This window comes from Phalacrocorax carbo, chromosome 24 (genome assembly GCF_963921805.1).
Source record: "Phalacrocorax carbo chromosome 24, bPhaCar2.1, whole genome shotgun sequence".
In the NCBI taxonomy this organism is placed as follows: domain Eukaryota; kingdom Metazoa; phylum Chordata; class Aves; order Suliformes; family Phalacrocoracidae; genus Phalacrocorax; species Phalacrocorax carbo.
Genome location: NC_087536.1, coordinates 6,306 through 30,576, shown reverse-complemented (window position 1 = coordinate 30,576; position 24,271 = coordinate 6,306). Strand labels below are relative to the sequence as shown.

The following is a 24,271-nucleotide window of genomic DNA, read 5'->3' as shown; positions in this document are numbered from 1 at the left end:
CCGGCCTCCGGCACCGCACACGCAGGCACACCAACGCTGGGGCTCTGCGCCTGCCTAGCCTCCCAAAAATCCAAACGTTCCCGTTCTCGGCCGATTATCATTTTTTTGCCCAGACGGCTGCTGAAATACCAAACGTCGCAGGATGGCTCCCACACCAAAACAGCCACCGCCAAAAGCTATTGCCGGGCCTCAACGGCCTCCGGCACCGCACGCACAGGCACACCAACACTGGGGCTCTGCCCCTGCCTAGCCTCCCAAAAATCCCAACGTTCCCGTTCTCGGCCGATTATCATTTTTTTGCCCAGGCGGCCGCCGAAATACCAAACGTCGCAGGATGACTCCCACACCAAAAGAGCCACCGCCAAAAGCTATTGCCGGGCCTCACCGGCCTCCGGCACCGCATGCGCAGGCACACCAACGCTGGGGCTCTGCGCCTGCCTAGCCTCCCAAAAATCCCAACGTTCCCATTCTCGGCCGATTATCATTTTTTTGCCCAGACGGCCGCCGAAATACCAAACGTCGCAGGATGGCTCCCACACCAAAAGAGCCACCGCCAAAAGCTATTGCCGGGCCTCACCGGCCTCCGGCACCGCACGCGCAGGCACACCAACGCTGGGGCTCTGCGCCTGCCTAGCCTCCCAAAAATCCAAACGTTCCCGTTCTCGGCCGATTATCATTTTTTTGCCCAGACGGCCGCCGAAATACCAAACGTCGCAGGATGGCTCCCACACCAAAACAGCCACCGCCAAAAGCTATTGCCGGGCCTCACCGGCCTCCGGCACCGCACACGCAGGCACACCAACGCTGGGGCTCTGCGCCTGCCTAGCCTCCCAAAAATCCAAACGTTCCCGTTCTCGGCCGATTATCATTTTTTTGCCCAGACGGCCGCCAAAACACCAAACGTCGCAGGATGGCTCCCACACCAAAAGAGCCACCGCCAAAAGCTATTGCCGGGCCTCAACGGCCTCCGGCACCGCACGCGCAGGCACACCAACGCTGGGGCTCTGCCCCTGCCTAGCCTCCCAAAAATCCCAACGTTCCCGTTCTCGGCCGATTATCATTTTTTTGCCCAGGCGGCCGCCGAAATACCAAACGTCGCAGGATGACTCCCACACCAAAAGAGCCACCGCCAAAAGCTATTGCCGGGCCTCACCGGCCTCCGGCACCGCATGCGCAGGCACACCAACGCTGGGGCTCTGCGCCTGCCTAGCCTCCCAAAAATCCCAACGTTCCCATTCTCGGCCGATTATCATTTTTTTGCCCAGACGGCCGCCGAAATACCAAACGTCGCAGGATGGCTCCCACACCAAAACAGCCACCGCCAAAAGCTATTGCCGGGCCTCACCGGCCTCCGGCACCGCACACGCAGGCACACCAACGCTGGGGCTCTGCGCCTGCCTAGCCTCCCAAAAATCCAAACGTTCCCGTTCTCGGCCGATTATCATTTTTTTGCCCAGACGGCTGCTGAAATACCAAACGTCGCAGGATGGCTCCCACACCAAAACAGCCACCGCCAAAAGCTATTGCCGGGCCTCAACGGCCTCCGGCACCGCACGCACAGGCACACCAACACTGGGGCTCTGCCCCTGCCTAGCCTCCCAAAAATCCCAACGTTCCCGTTCTCGGCCGATTATCATTTTTTTGCCCAGGCGGCCGCCGAAATACCAAACGTCGCAGGATGACTCCCACACCAAAAGAGCCACCGCCAAAAGCTATTGCCGGGCCTCACCGGCCTCCGGCACCGCATGCGCAGGCACACCAACGCTGGGGCTCTGCGCCTGCCTAGCCTCCCAAAAATCCCAACGTTCCCATTCTCGGCCGATTATCATTTTTTTGCCCAGACGGCCGCCGAAATACCAAACGTCGCAGGATGGCTCCCACACCAAAAGAGCCACCGCCAAAAGCTATTGCCGGGCCTCACCGGCCTCCGGCACCGCACGCGCAGGCACACCAACGCTGGGGCTCTGCGCCTGCCTAGCCTCCCAAAAATCCAAACGTTCCCGTTCTCGGCCGATTATCATTTTTTTGCCCAGACGGCCGCCGAAATACCAAACGTCGCAGGATGGCTCCCACACCAAAACAGCCACCGCCAAAAGCTATTGCCGGGCCTCACCGGCCTCCGGCACCGCACACGCAGGCACACCAACGCTGGGGCTCTGCGCCTGCCTAGCCTCCCAAAAATCCAAACGTTCCCGTTCTCGGCCGATTATCATTTTTTTGCCCAGACGGCCGCCAAAACACCAAACGTCGCAGGATGGCTCCCACACCAAAAGAGCCACCGCCAAAAGCTATTGCCGGGCCTCAACGGCCTCCGGCACCGCACGCGCAGGCACACCAACGCTGGGGCTCTGCCCCTGCCTAGCCTCCCAAAAATCCCAACGTTCCCGTTCTCGGCCGATTATCATTTTTTTGCCCAGGCGGCCGCCGAAATACCAAACGTCGCAGGATGACTCCCACACCAAAAGAGCCACCGCCAAAAGCTATTGCCGGGCCTCACCGGCCTCCGGCACCGCATGCGCAGGCACACCAACGCTGGGGCTCTGCGCCTGCCTAGCCTCCCAAAAATCCCAACGTTCCCATTCTCGGCCGATTATCATTTTTTTGCCCAGACGGCCGCCGAAATACCAAACGTCGCAGGATGGCTCCCACACCAAAAGAGCCACCGCCAAAAGCTATTGCCGGGCCTCACCGGCCTCCGGCACTGCTCGTGCAAGCACACCAACGATTGCACTTCCCTATTTATTCTTTATTTAGCTGCTTATATGCTCATTAGGACTCTTCATATAACTTTTGATACCATTCCTGTATTTCCTTTTTGTAATTTTTGTCCTTTGAGACTGCTATCAATCTCTTAAGGAAATTAGTCAGAGAGTGTCAAAATTACTCTGAATTATCAGTGATTTATACAAAACAGTTTTGTTTGAACCAGAGATTTAATTCACTTTGCCATTCAGTCATATCTAGTCTATAGCTCTGCTAGTATGTAGATAGTATGTGTGGTTTTGCTAGAAGTGAACCATAACTGTATAAGTCTTCTGTTTTACAGAAAAGTAAAACATGCAACTAACGTTCATAATAGTGTTGTTATAATCCAGGAGCTGTTCTTCTATATAAATTAGTAAGACATAGTTTTTCCCTGTATGCATCCCTGGAAAATGAAATGTAATTTCTTACCTGGCTACGTTGCTGATGCAATACACGTAGGTGAAAAAAAACCAAACGGTTGTATAATTGCAGTAAGAACCACTCTTTTAGTTTTCTTCCATGCTGTAAACATAAAGTACTTGAGAAAACTCCCTGCTGTTCCTTCAGCTGCCTTTATACCCTGTGGTGGTTCACCCCTCCCCTTTCCCAGGTGATTGTGGGAAGGGTGGTGGGCAGGGCCCGGGGTATATGAGCCACAGCCTCTGGTGAGGGAGCTCACTTCTCTCCTGGGTTTCTCCAGTGTGGGTGCTTTAGTGTTCCTGCACTTAATTGTAAGTTTTGAGCTGTTTAAATGTTTTTGATAGGTATGTTTTGATATTTCAAGAAATGCAGATGTTTGTGGGAGGTAAGGCTTTTAGAACTCGATAAGGGTTGGTGGCATTTAAATTTGAAAGATTATTTGTGTCTAAACTTATATGTTTTTCCTTATCTAATACTGTATTGGAGGTTCAGGTGTGGTAAGATGGCTTGATAGTATGTTGTTCTGTTATTTTTTTCTTTTTAGTTTTAAGTATGTTTCTTTTTATTATTGGAATTCTCAACTTTATTGAATCTTAAAATTATTTTCATAAACTCTCTTGTGTAATCTGGAAGGTGTTGACATTAACTGTTAAGGGTATTGATAAGATGTGGTAGGGGTTAGGGTGAGTGTTCTGTATGCATTTATGTATGGGAATTTATATATGCTGTTTCTTTAGAAAAAGAAGAGCGATACAAGTGTATACTTAATGTCCATAGACTTCTGTAAAACCCTGTGTAGCCTTGTGCAGAGCCAATAGCCAAAAGCAATGGGAAAGGTCAGTAACTTTAGTAGTATTTTGTAGATGTTAAGGGGATGACTGTAGCTAGCAGCAAGAGTGCTAGCTGAGAGTACATCCTAACGGTCTTCAGGTTTGTACATGTATAGGATGTAATGCTTGAGTTGCCATATGTCTTTTAACGGCAGGTGGTAGTTGGGCTCTACATGGTATTCCTACGTGGGAGCAAAACCTATGGATCGGTTAAGCTATTGCTGTGCATCCAGGTGACTTCTACCATGTCCTTTTTTTCCAGAGGCAGAGGAGGAGTTGTTCAGGGTGACAGAGGAAAGCCGGGGAAATGCTGTAAGAAGGTAGGCCGGTGTGTGGTATATAGAAGGAAGATGTGACTGATGGCTGAATGAGTCTGCAGTGTGTTTTGGGGGGTTAGAAGGCAGTAAGGAATGAGCCAAGTGTGAGCTGGACACAGGAGGGGAGTGGATCAAGGTGAGAGGTGATTGGTGTGCTGAAGTAGCGGTTCTTTCTGAGGTGTTGTGTTGATAGCGAAGGTAAAAGTGACCGGTGTTACTTGTGTGTTACAGGTGATGGGTGAGCCTCAAAGTGGCAGCTGGAACTGACAGAGGCTGGACAGGCAAGCTGTCAAAGAAAAGATGTGTGAGAACGGGATTCGGCGTGGGTAGGTTGCTGTTCTGGGTAATATCGTAGCATGTATCTTCTTCCTTAAGTTTTTGCACATGCTCCATGGAGGCTTTGCGGGAGAGACACAGTGTGGTGATGAGACCTCAGCGAAGGCTACGGTGAGCGGTGATGGGTGGGCTGAGGTGTAGCGATTCGTCCCGAGGGGTCGCGTTGCAGGTGGTTGTGAGCAACATGCGTTTGGCTCTTGCAGGTGGTGGGTGAGCCGTATCTGAAGGATGGGCGGACTGAGACTCTCGGCCCCTTGAAAGTTAAGTTGAGGCAACGGTGCTGAGCAAGGGGCTGCGGGAGGGAGGGGTTTTAAAGATGGTGCAGCGGAGCGGGCTGTCCGGGAAGCGGTCCCCTTTGGGAGCAGGGAAAAGGAGCAGGTTCCTCTTCAATGTGACAGGAATGTGGGCAGGGCGGCTCCAGGCTGTGTGTGTTATTGTGCAGCATGTGTGTTTTGTGTTGGGTGTCTCTGACCTTCCTCGGGTCTCGGTTGCTCTCTTTGTTCTTTAGGAGCCAGGCAGGTGCCTCGGCAGCGTTAGTAGGGCCCGGCGAGGCCCTAGTCGTGGGCTCGGCGCCCATCGGGCGCTTCTCTTTTGGCGTCGCAAGCTTCAGGCGTGGATCGTTTTGGCGTCTCGGACGGTCGTCTTGGGCGGCGTCGTTCCCGGCCGCGTGAGCGGCGCCGCTCTGTCGCTGTGAGTTTTTTGGGCACTGGCATTTATTCCTTGCATCCTTAGGCGGTTAGGTCTTGAAGCTGGGCTGGTTGCGCATCTGTCGTCTCAGTTGTGAGAGGAAGCTCTTGTCACGGGCCACGAAGCTGTTGGCGTTCTCTGGTGTTGCCGTAGGGCCTGCCGACGTCACCGTCGGGGTCCCGCAGGTGGTCTTGCCGGATGGGGGGTTCCGTCTGGGTGTCGTCGTTTTCTCCGAGAGCTGCCTCTCATCCTTCGGGGTGCATTGCTTGTAGCGTTCTGTGTAGCGTTGTTCTGTGTTTGTCTTGGAGCCGCCCTGCCCGGGGATGTAGAGTCAGGGCAAGGTGGGTGGTGCTGGCATCTATGGATCCGCCCAGGCTTTTGGGAGGGGGGAAGGGGGGGAAGGAATTTTGCAGCCGTCTTGGATCGACTGGCTGTCGTCGGCGGGTGAGGGAAGTAATTCCTGTTGGGTTTTGTGGGCCCCCAGGGAACAACCGTAGGTGTCTGGGGGAGGGAGCTAGAGTCTTAGCTGAGCAGGTAGCATGTCAAGGGTGTTCTGGCTTGTCTGTGTGCTGGGCTTAATGTTTGATGTGTTGTGCTCATGTTTAAGAGCCGCCCTAGTTGGGCTCTCGAGGGGTGTTCCTACATGCGATCGAGACCTGTGTCGTGGTTCAGCTGTTGCCGTGCATGCAGGTGACTTGTTTGGCAGGTGCCGAGGGAGGAGTCGTGCAGGGTGATGGAGGGCGGCGCTGTCAGCAGCTGAGTTGGTGTGCGGTTTATCCAGAGGGAAGATGCGGCTGTTGGCTCTACGAGCCCATTATGGTGTTTTTCTTTGGGCGCGTGTGAGGAGCCAAGCGGGATCCGGGCACAGGAGGGGAATCGCACAGGGCGAGCGGTGACGGGTGGGCTGAAGCGTAGCGATTCATCCTGAGGGGTCGCATTGCAGGTGGTTGTGAACAACATGGGTTTGGCTCTTGCAGGTGACGGGCGAGCCTCAAGATGGCGACCGTATCTGATGGAGGCCAGGCAGGTGAGCTGTCGAGGAAAAGGTGTGTGTCTGAGATGGGGGGGTTTGTGTGGGTATCCTGACTCCCGCAGCACCTGAGCGGGTGCTTTTTCCCTTGGGTTCTTGCAGGTGCCACACGCCGGCTTCAGAGGGGAGACGCCGCATGCCGATGAGAGGTCCGAGAGGTGAGGGGCTTGAAGGCCAGGCTGTTGTTTGAGAGCAAGGTGTCGTACGGCCACCCAATTGAAGCGTTTGTCTTTGGCATTGCAGGTTGTGCGCCGGCTGCCTTTGGGCCTGGATGCGCGTTTGAGGTGAGCTGGGTCGCTGAGGGGAGGGGCGTGGGGCTGGTGTGGTTCGTTCTTCCTTTTTTGGTAGAGCGATGGTAACTTCGTGTATCCTGTGGTATCTCTAGGGGCCGCAGGGAATGGCGTTTGCCCCTGTCCGGAATGGGCACGGAGCAGCCGGGTGAGCGGAGCAGCTGGGCGCATCTGAGGTAGACGGATGCAGCGGCCTAGGTCTTTGTAGAGCGACGGGATGCTGACTGACAGGGCTGTTGTGTGGGGCTTGTGATTGTTTTTATTTTTCAGATGACAAAGAGGCAGCTGGTGACTGGAGGAGTGACGTGTGCTTGTCCTTCAGAAGGAAGGGAAGAGGGAGACTCTTGGCCCCTTGAAAGCTAAGTTGAGGCAATGGTGCTGGGGAAGGGGTTGGGGGAGCGAGGGGGGCACGGTTGGCTGTGGCAGGAAGGGGTTTTAAAGAGAGCGTAGGGGAGAGGGTTGTCTAGGAAGCGGTCCCCTTTGAGCAGGGGAATGGAGCGGGTTCCTCTGCAATATGACGGCAGCGTGCCCCGGGCAGGGCGGTTCCAGGCTGTGCGTGTCGTTGTGTAGTGCGTCTGTGTGTTTGGTGTTGGGTGCGTTTGACCTTCCTCGGGTCTCGGTCGTTCTTTGTTCCGTAGGATCGAGGCAGGTGCCTCGGCAGCGTTACTAGGGCCCGGCGAGGCCCTAGTCGTGGGCACGGCGCCCATCGGGCGCTTCTCTTTTGGCGTCGCAAGCTTCCAGCGTGGATCGTTTTGGCGTCTCGGGTGGTTCTGGCCGGTGGTCTTGTGCCGCGCCATTCCCGGCCGCGTGAGCGGCTCTGTTTGCTAGCTGTCGCTTTTAGGGACTGGCACTTCTTCCTTGCATCTTCAGGGGCTGAGGTCTTGAAGGCGGGCTGCTTGCGCATCCATCTCGCCAGTTTTGAGAGGAAGCGCTTGTCCCTGCCCACGAAGGTCTCGTCGTTTTCTGGCGTGGCGCTAGGAGCACGCTAGGGTTCTGCGCGTGCTCTTCCCGGATGGAGGTTTTCTGTACGTGCGTCGTCGGTCTCGCCGAGTGACTCGGCTTGTTTTTTGAGGCGTGTTGTTGTTGGCGTTCCGTGTAGGGTTCGTCTGTGGTTGTGGTGTCTTGGCTTGGAGGCGCCCTGCCCGGGGGTGTCGAGTCAGGGCAAGGTGGCACGGGAGCGATGAGAGGCTATGGCTTATGTGTCAAAGTGCCTTGCTTCTTTGGGGGAAAAGATGTGTGGCCCTCTTAGATCGAGCGGCCGTTGTCAGTGGGTGAGGAAAAGAATTCCCACGGTGTTTTGTGGCCTCCCAGGGGATGACGGTAGCTGTCTGGGAGAGGGAGCTCCTGCTTCAGCGGAGCAGAGAGCATCTCAAGGGCGTTCCGGCTTGGATGTGGGTCGGGCGTAATGCTTGGTTTACGGTGATTAGATGGCAGAGCAGCCTAGCTGGGCTCTCGATGGGTTCGCTGCCTGGGAACAAGGCCTGTGGAATGTCTAAGCTATTGCTGTTCATTGAGGGGACTTGTTTGATATTTTTGCAGATGCCGAGGGAGGAGTCGTGCAGGGCGACGGAGGAGGGCCGAGGATAGCGCTGTAAGCAGGTGAGTTGGTGCGTGGTGTATGTAGAAGGAAGTGGTGACTGATGGCTCTGTGAGTGCAATATGGCAATAATATTGGAGGGTGCATGTGGTGGGCCAAGCGGGATCCGGGCACCGGAGGGGAACTGCACGGGGTGAGCAATGTTAGGTGTGCTGAAGTAGCGATGTGTCTCTCTGGGGCTTTGCAGTTAGTCATGAACAACTCGTGTTTGGGTCTTGCAGGTGGTGGTCAAGCTTGAATGTGGCAGTTGGAACTGATGGCGTCCAGGTAGGTGAGCTGGTGAGGAAAAGGTGCGAGTCTTAAACGGGGATTGGTGTAGGTAGCTTGACAGTTCTGCAGCCTCTCAGCAGGTGCCTTTCTGCTTGGATTTTTGCAGGTGCCGCAATCAGCCATCAGAGGGGAGGCGACGCATGGCGACGAGGTGTCCGAGAAGGTGAGGCGATTGCGGTCAGGGCGGTGGTTCCGTACCAAGGTGTTGCGTGGCAAGCGGGTCGAAGCGTTTCTGTTTGGTTTTTTAGATTGTGTGCGGCTGCCCTTGGGACTGGATGCGCGTTTGAGGTGAGCTGGGTTGCAGGGAGGAGGGGCGTGGGGCTGGGGAGATCTTCCTTTGGAAGTGCAGTGGTAACATGATCTCCCGGTATCCCTAGGGGCCACAAGGGAGGACAACAGTGTGAGGTGGGCAAGGCTACAGAGCAAGTGAGCAGAGCAGCTGGGCGCATCTGAGGTAGACGGATGCAGCGGCCTAGGTCTTTGTAGAGCGACGGGATGCTGACTGACAGGGCTGTTGTGTGGGGCTTGTGAATGTTTTTATTTTTCAGATGACGAAGAGGCAGCTGGTGACTGGAGGAGTGACGTGTGCTTGTCCTTCAGAAGGAAGGGAAGAGGGAGACTCTTGGCCCCTTGAAAGCTAAGTTGAGGCAATGGTGCTGGGGAAGGGGTTGGGGGAGCAAGGGGGGCACGGTTGGCTGTGGCAGGAAGGGGTTTTAAAGAGAGCGTAGGGGAGAGGGTTGTCTAGGAAGCGGTCCCCTTTGAGCAGGGGAATGGAGCGGGTTCCTCTGCAATATGACGGCAGCGTGCCCCGGGCAGGGCGGTTCCAGGCTGTGCGTGTCGTTGTGTAGCGCGTCTGCGTGTTTGGTGTTGGGTGCGTTTGACCTTCCTCGGGTCTCGGTCGTTCTTTGTTCCGTAGGATCGAGGCAGGTGCCTCGGCAGCGTTACTAGGGCCCGGCGAGGCCCTAGTCGTGGGCACGGCGCCCATCGGGCGCTTCTCTTTTGGCGTCGCAAGCTTCTAGCGTGGATCGTTTTGGCGTCTTGGGTGGTTCAGGCCGGTGGTCTTGTGCCACGCCATTCCCGGCCGCGTGAGCGGCTCTGTTTGCTAGCTGTCGCTTTTAGGGACTGGCACTTCTTCCTTGCGTCTTCAGGGGCTGAGGTCTTGAAGGCGGGCTGCTTGCACATCCATCTCGCCAGTTTTGAGAGGAAGCGCTTGTCCCTGCCCACGAAGGTCTCGTCGTTTTCTGGCGTGGCGCTAGGAGCACGCTAGGGTTCTGCGCGTGCTCTTCCGGGATGGAGGTTTTCTGTACGTGCGTCGTCGGTCTCACCGAGTGAGTCGGCTTGTTTTTTGAGGCGTGTTGTTGTTGGCGTTCCGTGTAGGGTTCGTCTGTGGTTGTGGTGTCTTGGCTTGGAGGCGCCCTGCCCGGGGGTGTCGAGTCAGGGCAAGGTGGCACGGGAGCGATGAGAGGCTATGGCTTATGTGTCAAAGTGCCTTGCTTCTTTGGGGGAAAAGATGTGTGGCCCTCTTAGATCGAGCGGCCGTTGTCAGTGGGTGAGGAAAATAATTCCCACGGTGTTTTGTGGCTTCCCAGGGGATGACGGTAGCTGTCTGGGAGAGGGAGCTCCTGCTTCAGCGGAGCAGAGAGCATCTCAAGGGCGTTCCGGCTTGGATGTGGGTCGGGCGTAATGCTTGGTTTACGGTGATTAGATGGCAGAGCAGCCTAGCTGGGCTCTCGATGGGTTTGCTGCCTGGGAACAAGGCCTGTGGAATGTCTAAGCTATTGCTGTTCATTGAGGGGACTTGTTTGGTATTTTTGCAGATGCCGAGGGAGGAGTCGTGCAGGGCGACGGAGGAGGGCCGAGGATAGCGCTGTAAGCAGGTGAGTTGGTGCGTGGTGTATGTAGAAGGAAGTGGTGACTGATGGCTCTGTGAGTGCAATATGGCAATAATATTGGCGGGTGCATGTGGTGGGCCAAGCGGGATCCGGGCACCGGAGGGGAACTGCACGGGGTGAGCAATGTTAGGTGTGCTGAAGTAGGGATGTGTCTCTTTGGGGCTTTGCAGTTAGAGTCATGAACAACCCATGTTTGGGTCTTTGGTGGTCAAGCTTGAACGTGGCAGTTGGAACTGATGGCGTCCAGGTAGGTGAGCTGGTGAGGAAAAGGTGCGAGTCTTAAACGGGGATTGGTGTGGGTAGCTTGACAGTTCTGCAGCCTCTCAGCAGGTGCCTTTCTGCTTGGATTTTTGCAGGTGCCGCAATCAGCCATCAGAGGGGAGGCGACGCATGGCGACGAGAGGTCCGAGAAGGTGAGGCGATTGCGGTCAGGGCGGTGGTTCCGTACCAAGGTGTTGCGTGGCAAGCGGGTCGAAGCGTTTCTGTTTGGTTTTTTAGATTGTGTGCGGCTGCCCTTGGGACTGGATGCGCGTTTGAGGTGAGCTGGGTCGCAGGGAGGAGGGGCGTGGGGCTGGGGAGATCTTCCTTTGGAAGTGCAGTGGTAACATGATCTCCCGGTATCCCTAGGGGCCACAAGGGAGGACAACAGTGTGAGGTGGGCAAGGCTACAGAGCAAGTGAGCAGAGCAGCTGGGCGCATCTGAGGTAGACGGATGCAGCGGCCTAGGTCTTTGTAGAGCGACGGGATGCTGACTGACAGGGCTGTTGTGTGGGGCTTGTGAATGTTTTTATTTTTCAGATGACGAAGAGGCAGCTGGTGACTGGAGGAGTGACGTGTGCTTGTCCTTCAGAAGGAAGGGAAGAGGGAGACTCTTGGCCCCTTGAAAGCTAAGTTGAGGCAATGGTGCTGGGGAAGGGGTTGGGGGAGCGAGGGGGGCACGGTTGGCTGTGGCAGGAAGGGGTTTTAAAGAGAGCGTAGGGGAGAGGGTTGTCTAGGAAGCGGTCCCCTTTGAGCAGGGGAATGGAGCGGGTTCCTCTGCAATATGACGGCAGCGTGCCCCGGGCAGGGCGGTTCCAGGCTGTGCGTGTCGTTGTGTAGCGCGTCTGCGTGTTTGGTGTTGGGTGCGTTTGACCTTCCTCGGGTCTCGGTCGTTCTTTGTTCCGTAGGATCGAGGCGGGTGCCTCGGCAGCGTTACTAGGGCCCGGCGAGGCCCTAGTCGTGGGCACGGCACCCATCGGGCGCTTCTCTTTTGGCGTCGCAAGCTTCTAGCGTGGATCGTTTTGGCGTCTCGGGTGGTTCAGGCCGGTGGTCTTGTGCCACGCCATTCCCGGCCGCGTGAGCGGCTCTGTTTGCTAGCTGTCGCTTTTAGGGACTGGCACTTCTTCCTTGCGTCTTCAGGGGCTGAGGTCTTGAAGGCGGGCTGCTTGCACATCCATCTCGCCAGTTTTGAGAGGAAGCGCTTGTCCCTGCCCACGAAGGTCTCGTCGTTTTCTGGTGTGGCGCTAGGAGCACGCTAGGGTTCTGCGCGTGCTCTTCCGGGATGGAGGTTTTCTGTACGTGCGTCGTCGGTCTCGCCGAGTGACTCGGCTTGTTTTTTGAGGCGTGTTGTTGTTGGCGTTCCGTGTAGGGTTCGTCTGTGGTTGTGGTGTCTTGGCTTGGAGGCGCCCTGCCCGGGGGTGTCGAGTCAGGGCAAGGTGGCACGGGAGCGATGAGAGGCTATGGCTTATGTGTCAAAGTGCCTTGCTTCTTTGGGGGAAAAGATGTGTGGCCCTTTTAGATCGAGCGGCCGTTGTCAGTGGGTGAGGAAAAGAATTCCCACGGTGTTTTGTGGCCTCCCAGGGGCTGACGGTAGCTGTCTGGGAGAGGGAGCTCCTGCTTCAGCGGAGCAGAGAGCATCTCAAGGGCGTTCCGGCTTGGATGTGGGTCGGGCGTAATGCTTGGTTTACGGTGTTTAGATGGCAGAGCAGCCTAGCTGGGCTCTCGATGGGCTTGCTGCCTGGGAACAAGGCCTGTGGAATGTCTAAGCTATTGCTGTTCATTGAGGGGACTTGTTTGGTATTTTTGCAGATGCCGAGGGAGGAGTCGTGCAGGGCGACGGAGGAGGGCCGAGGATAGCGCTGTAAGCAGGTGAGTTGGTGCGTGGTGTATGTAGAAGGAAGTGGTGACTGATGGCTCTGTGAGTGCAATATGGCAATAATATTGGCGGGTGCATGTGGTGGGCCAAGCGGGATCCGGGCACCGGAGGGGAACTGCACGGGGTGAGCAATGTTAGGTGCGCTGAAGTAGTGATGTGTCTCTCTGGGGCTTTGCAGTTAGAGTCATGAACAACTCATGTTTGGGTCTTGCAGGTGGTGGTCAAGCTTGAACGTGGCAGTTGGAACTGATGGCGTCCAGGTAGGTGAGCTGGTGAGGAAAAGGTGCGAGTCTTAAACGGGGATTGGTGTGGGTAGCTTGACAGTTCTGCAGCCTCTCAGCAGGTGCCTTTCTGCTTGGATTTTTGCAGGTGCCGCAATCAGCCATCAGAGGGGAGGCGACGCATGGCGACGAGAGGTCCGAGAAGGTGAGGCAATTGCGGTCAGGGCGGTGGTTCCGTACCAAGGTGTTGCGTGGCAAGCGGGTCGAAGCGTTTCTGTTTGGTTTTTTAGATTGTGTGCGGCTGCCCTTGGGACTGGATGCGCGTTTGAGGTGAGCTGGGTCGCAGGGAGGAGGGGCGTGGGGCTGGGGAGATCTTCCTTTGGAAGTGCAGTGGTAACATGATCTCCCGGTATCCCTAGGGGCCACAAGGGAGGACAACAGTGTGAGGTGGGCAAGGCTACAGAGCAAGTGAGCGGCGCAGCTGGGCGCATCTGAGGTAGACGGATGCAGCGGCCTAGGTCTTTGTAGAGCGACGGGATGCTGACTGACAGGGCTGTTGTGTGGGGCTTGTGATTGTTTTTATTTTTCAGATGACGAAGAGGCAGCTGGTGACTGGAGGAGTGATTTGTGCTTGTCCTTCAGAAGGAAGGGAAGAGGGAGACTCTTGGCCCCTTGAAAGCTAAGTTGAGGCAACGGTGCTGGGGAAGGGGTTGGGGGAGCAAGAGGGGCACGGTTGGCTGTGGCAGGAAGGGGTTTTAAAGAGAGCGTAGGGGAGAGGGTTGTCTAGGAAGCGGTCCCCTTTGAGCAGGGCAACGGAGCAGGTTCCTCTGCAATATGACGGCAGCGTGCCCCGGGCAGGGCGGTTCCAGGCTGTGCGTGTCGTTGTGTAGCGCGTCTGTGTGTTTGGTGTTGGGTGCGTTTGACCTTCCTCGGGTCTCGGTTGTTCTTTGTTCCATAGGATCGAGGCAGGTGCCTCGGCAGCGTTACTAGGGCCCGGCGAGGCCCTAGTCGTGGGCACGGCGCCCATCGGGCGCTTCTCTTTTGGCGTCGCAAGCTTCTAGCGTGGATCGTTTTGGCGTCTCGGGTGGTTCTGGCCGGTGGTCTTGTGCCGCGCCATTCCCGGCCGCGTGAGCGGCTCTGTTTGCTAGCTGTCGCTTTTAGGGACTGGCACTTCTTCTTTGCATCTTCAGGGGCTGAGGTCTTGAAGGCGGGCTGCTTGCGCATCCATCTCGTCAGTTTTGAGAGGAAGCGCTTGTCCCCGCCCACGAAGGTCTCGTCGCTTTCTGGCGTGGCGCTAGGAGCACGCTAGGGTTCTGCACGTGCTCTTCCCGGATGGAGGTTTTCTGTACGTGCGTCGTCGGTCTCGCCGAGTGACTCGGCTTGTTTTTTGAGGCGTGTTGTTGTTGGCGTTCCGTGTAGGGTTCGTCTGTGGTTGTGGTGTCTTGGCTTGGAGGCGCCCTGCCCGGGGGTGTCGAGTCAGGGCAAGGTGGCACGGGAGCGATGAGAGGCTATGGCTTATGTGTCAAAGTGCCTTGCTTCTTTGGGGGAAAAGATGTGTGGCCCTTTTAGATCGAGCGGCCGTTGTCAGTGGGTGAGGAAAATAATTCCCACGGTGTTTTGTGGCTTCCCAGGGGATGACGGTAGCTGTCTGGGAGAGGGAGCTCCTGCTTCAGCGGAGCAGAGAGCATCTCAAGGGCGTTCCGGCTTGGATGTGGGTCGGGCGTAATGCTTGGTTTACGGTGTTTAGATGGCAGAGCAGGCCTAGCTGGGCTCTCGATGGGCTTGCTACCTGGGAACAAGGCCTGTGGAATGTCTAAGCTATTGCTGTTCATTGAGGGGACTTGTTTGGTATTTTTGCAGATGCCGAGGGAGGAGTCGTGCAGGGCGACGGAGGAGGGCCGAGGATAGCGCTGTAAGCAGGTGAGTTGGTGCGTGGTGTATGTAGAAGGAAGTGGTGACTGATGGCTCTGTGAGTGCAATATGGCAATAATATTGGCGGGTGCATGTGGTGGGCCAAGCGGGATCCGGGCACCGGAGGGGAACTGCACGGGGTGAGCAATGTTAGGTGTGCTGAAGTAGGGATGTGTCTCTTTGGGGCTTTGCAGTTAGAGTCATGAACAACCCATGTTTGGGTCTTGCAGGTGGTGGTCAAGCTTGAATGTGGCAGTTGGAACTGATGGCGTCCAGGTAGGTGAGCTGGTGAGGAAAAGGTGCGAGTCTTAAACGGGGATTGGTGTGGGTAGCTTGACAGTTCTGCAGCCTCTCAGCAGGTGCCTTTCTGCTTGGATTTTTGCAGGCGCCGCAATCAGCCTTCAGAGGGGAGACGACGCATGGCGACGAGAGGTCCAAGAAGGTGAGGCAATTGCGGTCAGGGCGGTGGTTCCGTACCAAGGTGTTGCGTGGCAAGCGGGTCGAAGCGTTTCTGTTTGGTTTTTTTAGATTGTGTGCGGCTGCCCTTGGGACTGGATGCGCATTTGAGGTGAGCTGGGTCTCAGGGAGGAGGGGCGTGGGGCTGGGGAGATCTTCCTTTGGAAGTGCAGTGGTAACATGATCTCCCGGTATCCCTAGGAGCCACAAGGGAGGACAACAGTGTGAGGTGGGCAAGGCTACAGAGCAAGTGAGCGGCGCAGCTGGGCGCATCTGAGGTAGACGGATGCAGCGGCCTAGGTCTTTGTAGAGCGATGGGATGCTGACTGACAGGGCTGTTGTGTGGGGCTTGTGAATGTTTTTATTTTTCAGATGACGAAGAGGCAGCTGGTGACTGGAGGAGTGACGTGCGCTTGTTCTTCTGAAGGATGGGTGGACTGAGACTCTTGGCCCCTTGAAAGCTAAGTAGAGGCAACGGTGCTGGGGAAGGGGTTGGGGGAGCGAGGGGGGCACGGTTGGCTGTGGCAGGAAGGGGTTTTAAAGAGAGCGTAGGGGAGAGGGTTGTCTAGGAAGCGGTCCCCTTTGAGCAGGGGAATGGAGTAGGTTCCTCTGCAATATGACGGCAGCGTGCCCCGGGCAGGGCGGTTCCAGGCTGTGCGTGTCGTTGTGTAGCGCGTCTGTGTGTTTGGTGTTGGGTGCGTTTGACCTTCCTCGGGTCTCGGTCGTTCTTTGTTCCGTAGGATCGAGGCGGGTGCCTCGGCAGCGTTACTAGGGCCCGGCGAGGCCCTAGTCGTGGGCACGGCACCCATCGGGCGCTTCTCTTTTGGCGTCGCAAGCTTCTAGCGTGGATCGTTTTGGCGTCTCGGGTGGTTCAGGCCGGTGGTCTTGTGCCACGCCATTCCCGGCCGCGTGAGCGGCTCTGTTTGCTAGCTGTCGCTTTTAGGGACTGGCACTTCTTCCTTGCGTCTTCAGGGGCTGAGGTCTTGAAGGCGGGCTGCTTGCACATCCATCTCGCCAGTTTTGAGAGGAAGCGCTTGTCCCTGCCCACGAAGGTCTCGTCGTTTTCTGGCGTGGCGCCAGGAGCACGCTAGGGTTCTGCGCGTGCTCTTCCCGGATGGAGGTTTTCTGTATGTGCGTCGTCGGTCTCACCGAGTGACTCGGCTTGTTTTTTGAGGCGTGTTGTTGTTGGCGTTCTGTGTAGGGTTCGTCTGTGGTTGTGGTGTCTTGGCTTGGAGCCGCCCTGCCCGGGGTTGTCGAGTCAGGGCAAGGTGGCACAGGAGCGTTTGAGGTGAACTGGGTTGCAGCGAAGAGGGGTGTGGAGCTAGTGATTTTTTTAGGAATTGCAATGGCAACTCTATGTGCTTTTATCGCTAGGGGCCGCAAAGGATGGTGACCGTCCAAGTCCAGCACGGGTAAGGAGCAGGTGAGAGGAGAAGCCAGGTGCATGTGAGGTGGGGGATGTTGCGGGGTAGGTCCTTGTGGAGCGATGTGGTGGTGACAACGCTATCGAGTGTGGATTGTTGTGGGGTTTTTTTTAGGTGAAGGAATATATGTTCCTCCCTTTGGTAACCATCATCTTTGGGTGCCTGCATGCTACTAAATTTCCTCCGACACTTGTACGGTTGAATGCACGTACTGTTGTATTGGTGTATGTATATGCCTGCACAGATGCCTCCAGCTCTTGTTTGTTGGAACATATCTATGTAGTTTCTATTGTGCAGTTCTTTATTGTTGTGTATCTGTATAGCTGTCCTGTGTGACTCGTGTGGCTGAGTGTGTGTACCTAGGCAGTTACCTCCGCTGTCTTGTACGGTTGCACATATGTAGTGCTTGTTGTACCCTGTTTACCTATTGTAGTTGAGTGAACGTCCATGGTTAATCTACCACTGCGGCGTGGTGGAAGTATCCGCCTGTGTACATCATTGCTGCGTGTGATCGATTAGAGCCGGTGTGGTATCGTTGGATGTACATTCGCGCATCCTTGCGTAGTGAGGTTGAGTGAATGCAGAAGTCAATATTGGCTGCCTGTGTTCTATGGGTGAATGTAGTTTGAAATGAACCAGGGACACGGGTAGTGACATATATTTTGTAGAAACCGTCTTTGATAACGTTGTGCAGTGTGGGGTGTTCACGGTGTTTTGAGGGTTGGGTTTGGTGGTGGTAACTAACAGCAAAGTTTTTCCACAGGATTAAAAAAAAATTAGAATAAAAAAACCCCAGCTGGGGGATTTTTTTTTTTCTCCCCCGGCTGGGGTTTTTTTTCCCCAGTCCCGGCCGCTCTGCGAGGCGACGTTCATCGCCAATGTTTGGGCAGAGGTCAGGCTCTGGGACGGGGTTTTGGCAGGCAGGGCAATTTTTTGAGGCGCCTGGGAGCGGAGTTCCCAGGGAGTGCCAAAGGAGCAGGGTGACAGATGGCGGACCGGCTCGGCAGAGAGGAAGGAGCGATAGACACGGTGGGCGGATGAGCGGTCTGTTGGAAACCTTTGTGAGGTTGCCGGGTTGAATGCGTGCTTCGGTAGGGTTGTGAGGCTTGGCGGTACGGGGTTTTTGCAGGCAGGGCCCTTTTTTGAGGCCCTGGGTTGTGTGGGTGAACGTAGGCATGGGACTACATGCGTCCCTGGTATGTGGCAGTCCTTTGCATCTACCTCCTTTGATAGGGTTGTGCGGCGTGGGGTGTTCACGGTGTTTTGAGGGTTGGGTTTGGTGGTGGTAGCTAACAGCAAACTTTTTCTACAGGATCAAAAATAAAATTAGAATAAAAAAACCCCAGCTGGGGGATTTTTTTTCTCCCCCGGCTGGGGTTTTTTTTCCCCAGTCCCGGCCGCTCTGCGAGGCGACGTTCATCGCCAACGTTTGGGCAGAGGTCAGGCTCTGGGACGGGGTTTTGGCAGGCAGGGCAATTTTTTGAGGCGCGTGGGAGCGGAGTTCCCAGGGAGCGCCGGAGGAGCAGGGTGACAGGTGGCGGACTGGCTCGGCAGAGAGGAAGGAGCGATAGACACGGTGGGCGGATGAGCGGTCTGTTGGAAACCTTTGTGAGGTTGCCGGGTTGAATGCGTGCTTCGGTAGGGTTGTGAGGCTTGGCGGTACGGGGTTTTTGCAGGCAGGGCCCTTTTTTGAGGCCCTGGGTTGTGTGGGTGAACGTAGGCATGGGACTACATGCGTCCCTGGTATGTGGCAGTCCTTTGCATCTACCTCCTTTGATAGGGTTGTGCGGCGTGGGGTGTTCACGGTGTTTTGAGGGTTGGGTTTGGTGGTGGTAGCTAACAGCAAACTTTTTCTACAGGATCAAAAATAAAATTAGAATAAAAAAACCCCAGCTGGGGGATTGTTTTTCTCCCCCGGCTGGGGTTTTTTTTCCCCAGTCCCGGCCGCTCTGCGAGGCGACGTTCATCGCCAACGTTTGGGCAGAGGTCAGGCTCTGGGACGGGGTTTTTGCAGGCAGGGCAATTTTTTGAGGCCCTGGGTTGTGTGGGTGAATGTAGGCATGGGACTACGTGCGTCCCTGGTATGTGGCAGTCCTTTGCATCTACCTCCTTTGATAGGGTTGTGCGGCGTGGGGTGTTCACGGTGTTTTGAGGGTTGGGTTTGGTGGTGGTAGCTAACAGCAAACTTTTTCTACAGGATCAAAAATAAAATTAGAATAAAAAAACCCCAGCTGGGGGATTTTTTTTCTCCCCCGGCTGGGGTTTTTTTTCCCCAGTCCCGGCCGCTCTGCGAGGCGACGTTCATCGCCAACGTTTGGGCAGAGGTCAGGCTCTGGGACGGGGTTTTGGCAGGCAGGGCAATTTTTTGAGGCGCGTGGGAGCGGAGTTCCCAGGGAGCGCCGGAGGAGCAGGGTGACAGGTGGCGGACTGGCTTGGCAGAGAGGAAGGAGCGATAGACACGGTGGGTGGATGAGCGGTCTGTTGGAAACCTTTGTGAGGTTGCCGGGTTGAATGTGTGTGGCAGTAGAGGTCTGCTGTTTGGTGGTGTGGGGTGTTGTTGGAGATGTTCTTGTTGGGCTGAGATGCAGTCTTTGAAGAGGCTTAGAGATGGGGGATTTCTGAATCTGGGTTTTGTCTTCCATGGCTGGTGCTGGTTTCCTGAAGTGTTTATAGGCATTCTACAGCCAGTATGTCAGGCAATGTGTAATAGGCACGTTTGGGCGGCTGTCCCGCTAGGCATAGGGTTTTGTGTGCTGTCTGGGTATATGGCATTGACGGGGTGATGTTGGGATGTAGGATATGATAGGTCTGGCCTGGTGTGGATGAAGTTGCATACAGTGGGTTTTGGGTACGGGGAGTTGGAGTAGGTGGCCATCGTTTAGGCGGGGCAGCTTGAGAACGATGCGGGTTTACGGTCATTGCGTACGCCTAGGGCGTAGGGAAGTACCTTCGGTGCGGTTAGCGTATGTTATAAGGATGCCGGTTTGTCTGTCATGGGGGCGTTGAAGTCTAAGGTCCGCAGAGATGCGAGGAGGCGTGCTGTCAGACGATCGGTAGTACGCATCACGGAGGCAGTGTGGATTGGAAGAGGAGAAGTTATATTAGCAGAGCAGTAAGCGGACTACATAAGGAGAGCGAGCTTTGTGCCTAAGGTAACAGGGTCTGAGGCTCAGGTGGTAAGCGCTTGCTAGGAGCCTAAAGGAGTTACAGTTCTAGTATAATTAGAGGACTATTGAGTAAGAGGCGACCCAATTAGTAGGGATGGGAAGTATCGGACCTAGGGAGGTAATGTTATCCTTGCAGGAGAAGTGAATTACGGCAATGAGAGGAGACAGGTACCGCTCAGTAGACGAACAAACGGTAGAAATGGATTTATCCAGGAGGAAAAAGGGGTTTAAGTGTAGGAGATGTTGTCCAGTACGGCGATTGTATTAGTAACAGCAAATAACTGCACGGGCCTAAGCGCTACCACTCGGCCTCAGAGCAAGGACGAGATTGAAGCGTGGATGTAGAGATGGGTACAAGCACGTAGAGGTGTTGCTGTGAAGCTAGGTAAGGAAGGACTTGATGCATAAGGGTAGCAATGAAGTCGGTATTGGAGGGAGAGGAGCGAGGCAGGCTGAGTAAATGTAGTTGTGTGAGGAGGAAAAGAAATGTTGCAGTAGCTGGTATTGTAAGTTGTGGAAACACATATGTTGTTTTCATGCAGCGAGGGCAGTTAGGTGTGGGGAGGCAGGGCACTTTGAGGTTTGCCCATTCTAAGGATACGGTAACAATGTGGTGTAGTAACAGAAACAAAGGCCATTAGGAGTTGTGTGTATCACGCCTCTGTTCCATTGCAGGTGGAGAGGTCCTAGAGGAATGCAATAGGTGGAAAAGCATGCTTTAGGTCTGGTGTTTCCCAAAACTGGAGGCCTAATAAAGGAGCATTACTCATACAATAATAAAGTAAATGAAAACATGTGTCTCATTGTTTTATTCAGGCCTTGTGTGTGTTATTTGTGGGTGAGGTGTAATTTCCAGTGGGTGGGATTTAATCACAGGGCTCTATGTAGCCCTTAAACTGTATGGGAGGTAATAAAAGGGAAAAAAAGCAGCAGTAGGGAATGGCTTTTGGCTCTTTGAGTAAATTAACATTTAAGTTTTATTTTTATCATTGAAAATTAAAAAATTTACTCCCAGAGCCAAAAGCCATTCCCTACTGCTGCACCACTCTTATTATTTTTAATTTTTTCTTTCCCTGATGATACTAATACCAAATAAAAAAATCAACCCCCCCCACCAGAAACACGTGACTCAACAACCAGCAGCAAAAAAACCAAAAACAAACAAACATACAACTACAACAAAACACCACAGACACAAAAAATAAAAAAAAAATTACACAAAAATAACCATGCAAAAACCAGAACCTCCACACAAAACAATCACTGCCCACAACAAGCAGCCCTGCAACAACTACACAGACCACAACAATCACCAATACACACCCCTGACAAATAACACCCCCTACCAGAACTCTACCAGACACAAATGTAGGCACAAAACAGGAAACAACCACACAGACCCAGTTACATGTTGCACCACATACCAGAACTACCCAACAGAACACACCAACCACAACACACTCTACAAGAAACACACACAATAGTTTTGCCTGTTGTAATTAGTGTCTGCTGCTAACACTCAAACCAACCAACTAGTACAACACACACCACCCAGAAACCCCAATACAGGAGAATTCTTTATAACTTCACATAAGACAAAGCAGTTAACATTTCCACTTCCACAGTCCACAGTTTAGCCATCAGGAGTCACATGACACCTAGGGCTGTCAGCTAACAACTACGGACGGGTTTAGGGTTTGGGGTTAGGGGTTAGGGTTAGGGTTAGGGTCATTAGAGTTAGGGTCGTTAGGGGTTAGGGGTTAGGGGTTAGGGGTTAGGGGTTAGGGGTTAGGGGTTAGGGGTTAGGGGTTAGGGGTTAGGGGTTAGGGGTTAGGGGTTAGGGGTTAGGGGTTAGGGGTTAGGGGTTAGGGGTTAGGGTTAGGGTTAGGGTTAGGGTTAGGGTTAGGGTTAGGGGTTAGGGTTAGGGTTAGGGTTAGGGGTTAGGGTTAGGGTTAGGGTTAGGGTTAGGGTTAGGGTTAGGGTTAGGGTTAGGGTTAGGGTTAGGGTTAGGGTTAGGGTTAGGGTTAGGGTTAGGGTTAGGGTTAGGGTTAGGGTTAGGGTTAGGGTTAGGGTTAGGGTTAGGGTTAGGGTTAGGGTTAGGGTTAGGGTTAGGGTTAGGGTTAGGGTTAGGGTTAGGGTTAGGGTTAGGGTTAGGGTTAGGGTTAGGGTTAGGGTTAGGGTTAGGGTTAGGGTTAGGGTTAGGGTTAGGGTTAGGGTTAGGGTTAGGGTTAGGGTTAGGGTTAGGGTTAGGGTTAGGGTTAGGGTTAGGGTTAGGGTTAGGGTTAGGGTTAGGGTTAGGGTTAGGGTTAGGGTTAGGGTTAGGGTTAGGGTTAGGGTTAGGGTTAGGGTTAGGGTTAGGGTTAGGGTTAGGGTTAGGGTTAGGGTTAGGGTTAGGGTTAGGGTTAGGGTTAGGGTTAGGGTTAGGGTTAGGGTTAGGGGTTAGGGTTAGGGTTAGGGTTAGGGTTAGGGTTAGGGTTAGGGTTAGGGTTAGGGTTAGGGTTAGGGTTAGGGTTAGGGTTAGGGTTAGGGTTAGGGTTAGGGTTAGGGTTAGGGTTAGGGTTAGGGTTAGGGTTAGGGTTAGGGTTAGGGTTAGGGTTAGGGTTAGGGTTAGGGTTAGGGTTAGGGTTAGGGTTAGGGTTAGGGTTAGGGTTAGGGTTAGGGTTAGGGTTAGGGTTAGGGTTAGGGTTAGGGTTAGGGTTAGGGTTAGGGTTAGGGTTAGGGTTAGGGTTAGGGTTAGGGTTAGGGTTAGGGTTAGGGTTAGGGTTAGGGTTAGGGTTAGGGTTAGGGTTAGGGTTAGGGTTAGGGTTAGGGTTAGGGTTAGGGTTAGGGTTAGGGTTAGGGTTAGGGTTAGGGTTAGGGTTAGGGTTAGGGTTAGGGTTAGGGTTAGGGTTAGGGTTAGGGTTAGGGTTAGGGTTAGGGTTAGGGTTAGGGTTAGGGTTAGGGTTAGGGTTAGGGTTAGGGTTAGGGTTAGGGTTAGGGTTAGGGTTAGGGTTAGGGTTAGGGTTAGGGTTAGGGTTAGGGTTAGGGTTAGGGTTAGGGTTAGGGTTAGGGTTAGGGTTAGGGTTAGGGTTAGGGTTAGGGTTAGGGTTAGGGTTAGGGTTAGGGTTAGGGTTAGGGTTAGGGTTAGGGTTAGGGTTAGGGTTAGGGTTAGGGTTAGGGTTAGGGTTAGGGTTAGGGTTAGGGTTAGGGTTAGGGTTAGGGTTAGGGTTAGGGTTAGGGTTAGGGTTAGGGTTAGGGTTAGGGTTAGGGTTAGGGTTAGGGTTAGGGTTAGGGTTAGGGTTAGGGTTAGGGTTAGGGTTAGGGTTAGGGTTAGGGTTAGGGTTAGGGTTAGGGTTAGGGTTAGGGTTAGGGTTAGGGTTAGGGTTAGGGTTAGGGTTAGGGTTAGGGTTAGGGTTAGGGTTAGGGTTAGGGTTAGGGTTAGGGTTAGGGTTAGGGTTAGGGTTAGGGTTAGGGTTAGGGTTAGGGTTAGGGTTAGGGTTAGGGTTAGGGTTAGGGTTAGGGTTAGGGTTAGGGTTAGGGTTAGGGTTAGGGTTAGGGTTAGGGTTAGGGTTAGGGTTAGGGTTAGGGTTAGGGTTAGGGTTAGGGTTAGGGTTAGGGTTAGGGTTAGGGTTAGGGTTAGGGTTAGGGTTAGGGTTAGGGTTAGGGTTAGGGTTAGGGTTAGGGTTAGGGTTAGGGTTAGGGTTAGGGTTAGGGTTAGGGTTAGGGTTAGGGTTAGGGTTAGGGTTAGGGTTAGGGTTAGGGTTAGGGTTAGGGTTAGGGTTAGGGTTAGGGTTAGGGTTAGGGTTAGGGTTAGGGTTAGGGTTAGGGTTAGGGTTAGGGTTAGGGTTAGGGTTAGGGTTAGGGTTAGGGTTAGGGTTAGGGTTAGGGTTAGGGTTAGGGTTAGGGTTAGGGTTAGGGTTAGGGTTAGGGTTAGGGTTAGGGTTAGGGTTAGGGTTAGGGTTAGGGTTAGGGTTAGGGTTAGGGTTAGGGTTAGGGTTAGGGTTAGGGTTAGGGTTAGGGTTAGGGTTAGGGTTAGGGTTAGGGTTAGGGTTAGGGTTAGGGTTAGGGTTAGGGTTAGGGTTAGGGTTAGGGTTAGGGTTAGGGTTAGGGTTAGGGTTAGGGTTAGGGTTAGGGTTAGGGTTAGGGTTAGGGTTAGGGTTAGGGTTAGGGTTAGGGTTAGGGTTAGGGTTAGGGTTAGGGTTAGGGTTAGGGTTAGGGTTAGGGTTAGGGTTAGGGTTAGGGTTAGGGTTAGGGTTAGGGTTAGGGTTAGGGTTAGGGTTAGGGTTAGGGTTAGGGTTAGGGTTAGGGTTAGGGTTAGGGTTAGGGTTAGGGTTAGGGTTAGGGTTAGGGTTAGGGTTAGGGTTAGGGTTAGGGTTAGGGTTAGGGTTAGGGTTAGGGTTAGGGTTAGGGTTAGGGTTAGGGTTAGGGTTAGGGTTAGGGTTAGGGTTAGGGTTAGGGTTAGGGTTAGGGTTAGGGTTAGGGTTAGGGTTAGGGTTAGGGTTAGGGTTAGGGTTAGGGTTAGGGTTAGGGTTAGGGTTAGGGTTAGGGTTAGGGTTAGGGTTAGG

The 24,271-nt window shown here is 54.3% G+C and overlaps 3 long non-coding RNA genes across 3 annotated transcripts; all 3 read left to right on the top strand.

Annotated features, from left to right (window-relative positions):
• Positions 1-6,487: 6,487 nt before the first annotated feature.
• On the top strand, positions 6,488-9,165 carry LOC135317145 (uncharacterized). Its single transcript, XR_010376246.1, has 3 exons — positions 6,488-6,523; positions 6,609-6,649; positions 9,071-9,165. It is a non-coding gene; the product is annotated as an uncharacterized LOC135317145 (long non-coding RNA).
• A 1,457-nt stretch (positions 9,166-10,622) lies between these two features.
• Positions 10,623-11,308, top strand: LOC135316995 (uncharacterized). Its single transcript, XR_010376156.1, has 4 exons — positions 10,623-10,661; positions 10,771-10,827; positions 10,892-11,118; positions 11,213-11,308. It is a non-coding gene; the product is annotated as an uncharacterized LOC135316995 (long non-coding RNA).
• Positions 11,309-15,044: 3,736 nt separating this feature from the next.
• On the top strand, positions 15,045-20,517 carry LOC135317042 (uncharacterized). The gene is made up of 4 exons (XR_010376181.1): positions 15,045-15,122; positions 15,209-15,248; positions 16,511-16,559; positions 20,403-20,517. It is a non-coding gene; the product is annotated as an uncharacterized LOC135317042 (long non-coding RNA).
• The last annotated feature ends 3,754 nt before the right edge of the window (positions 20,518-24,271 follow it).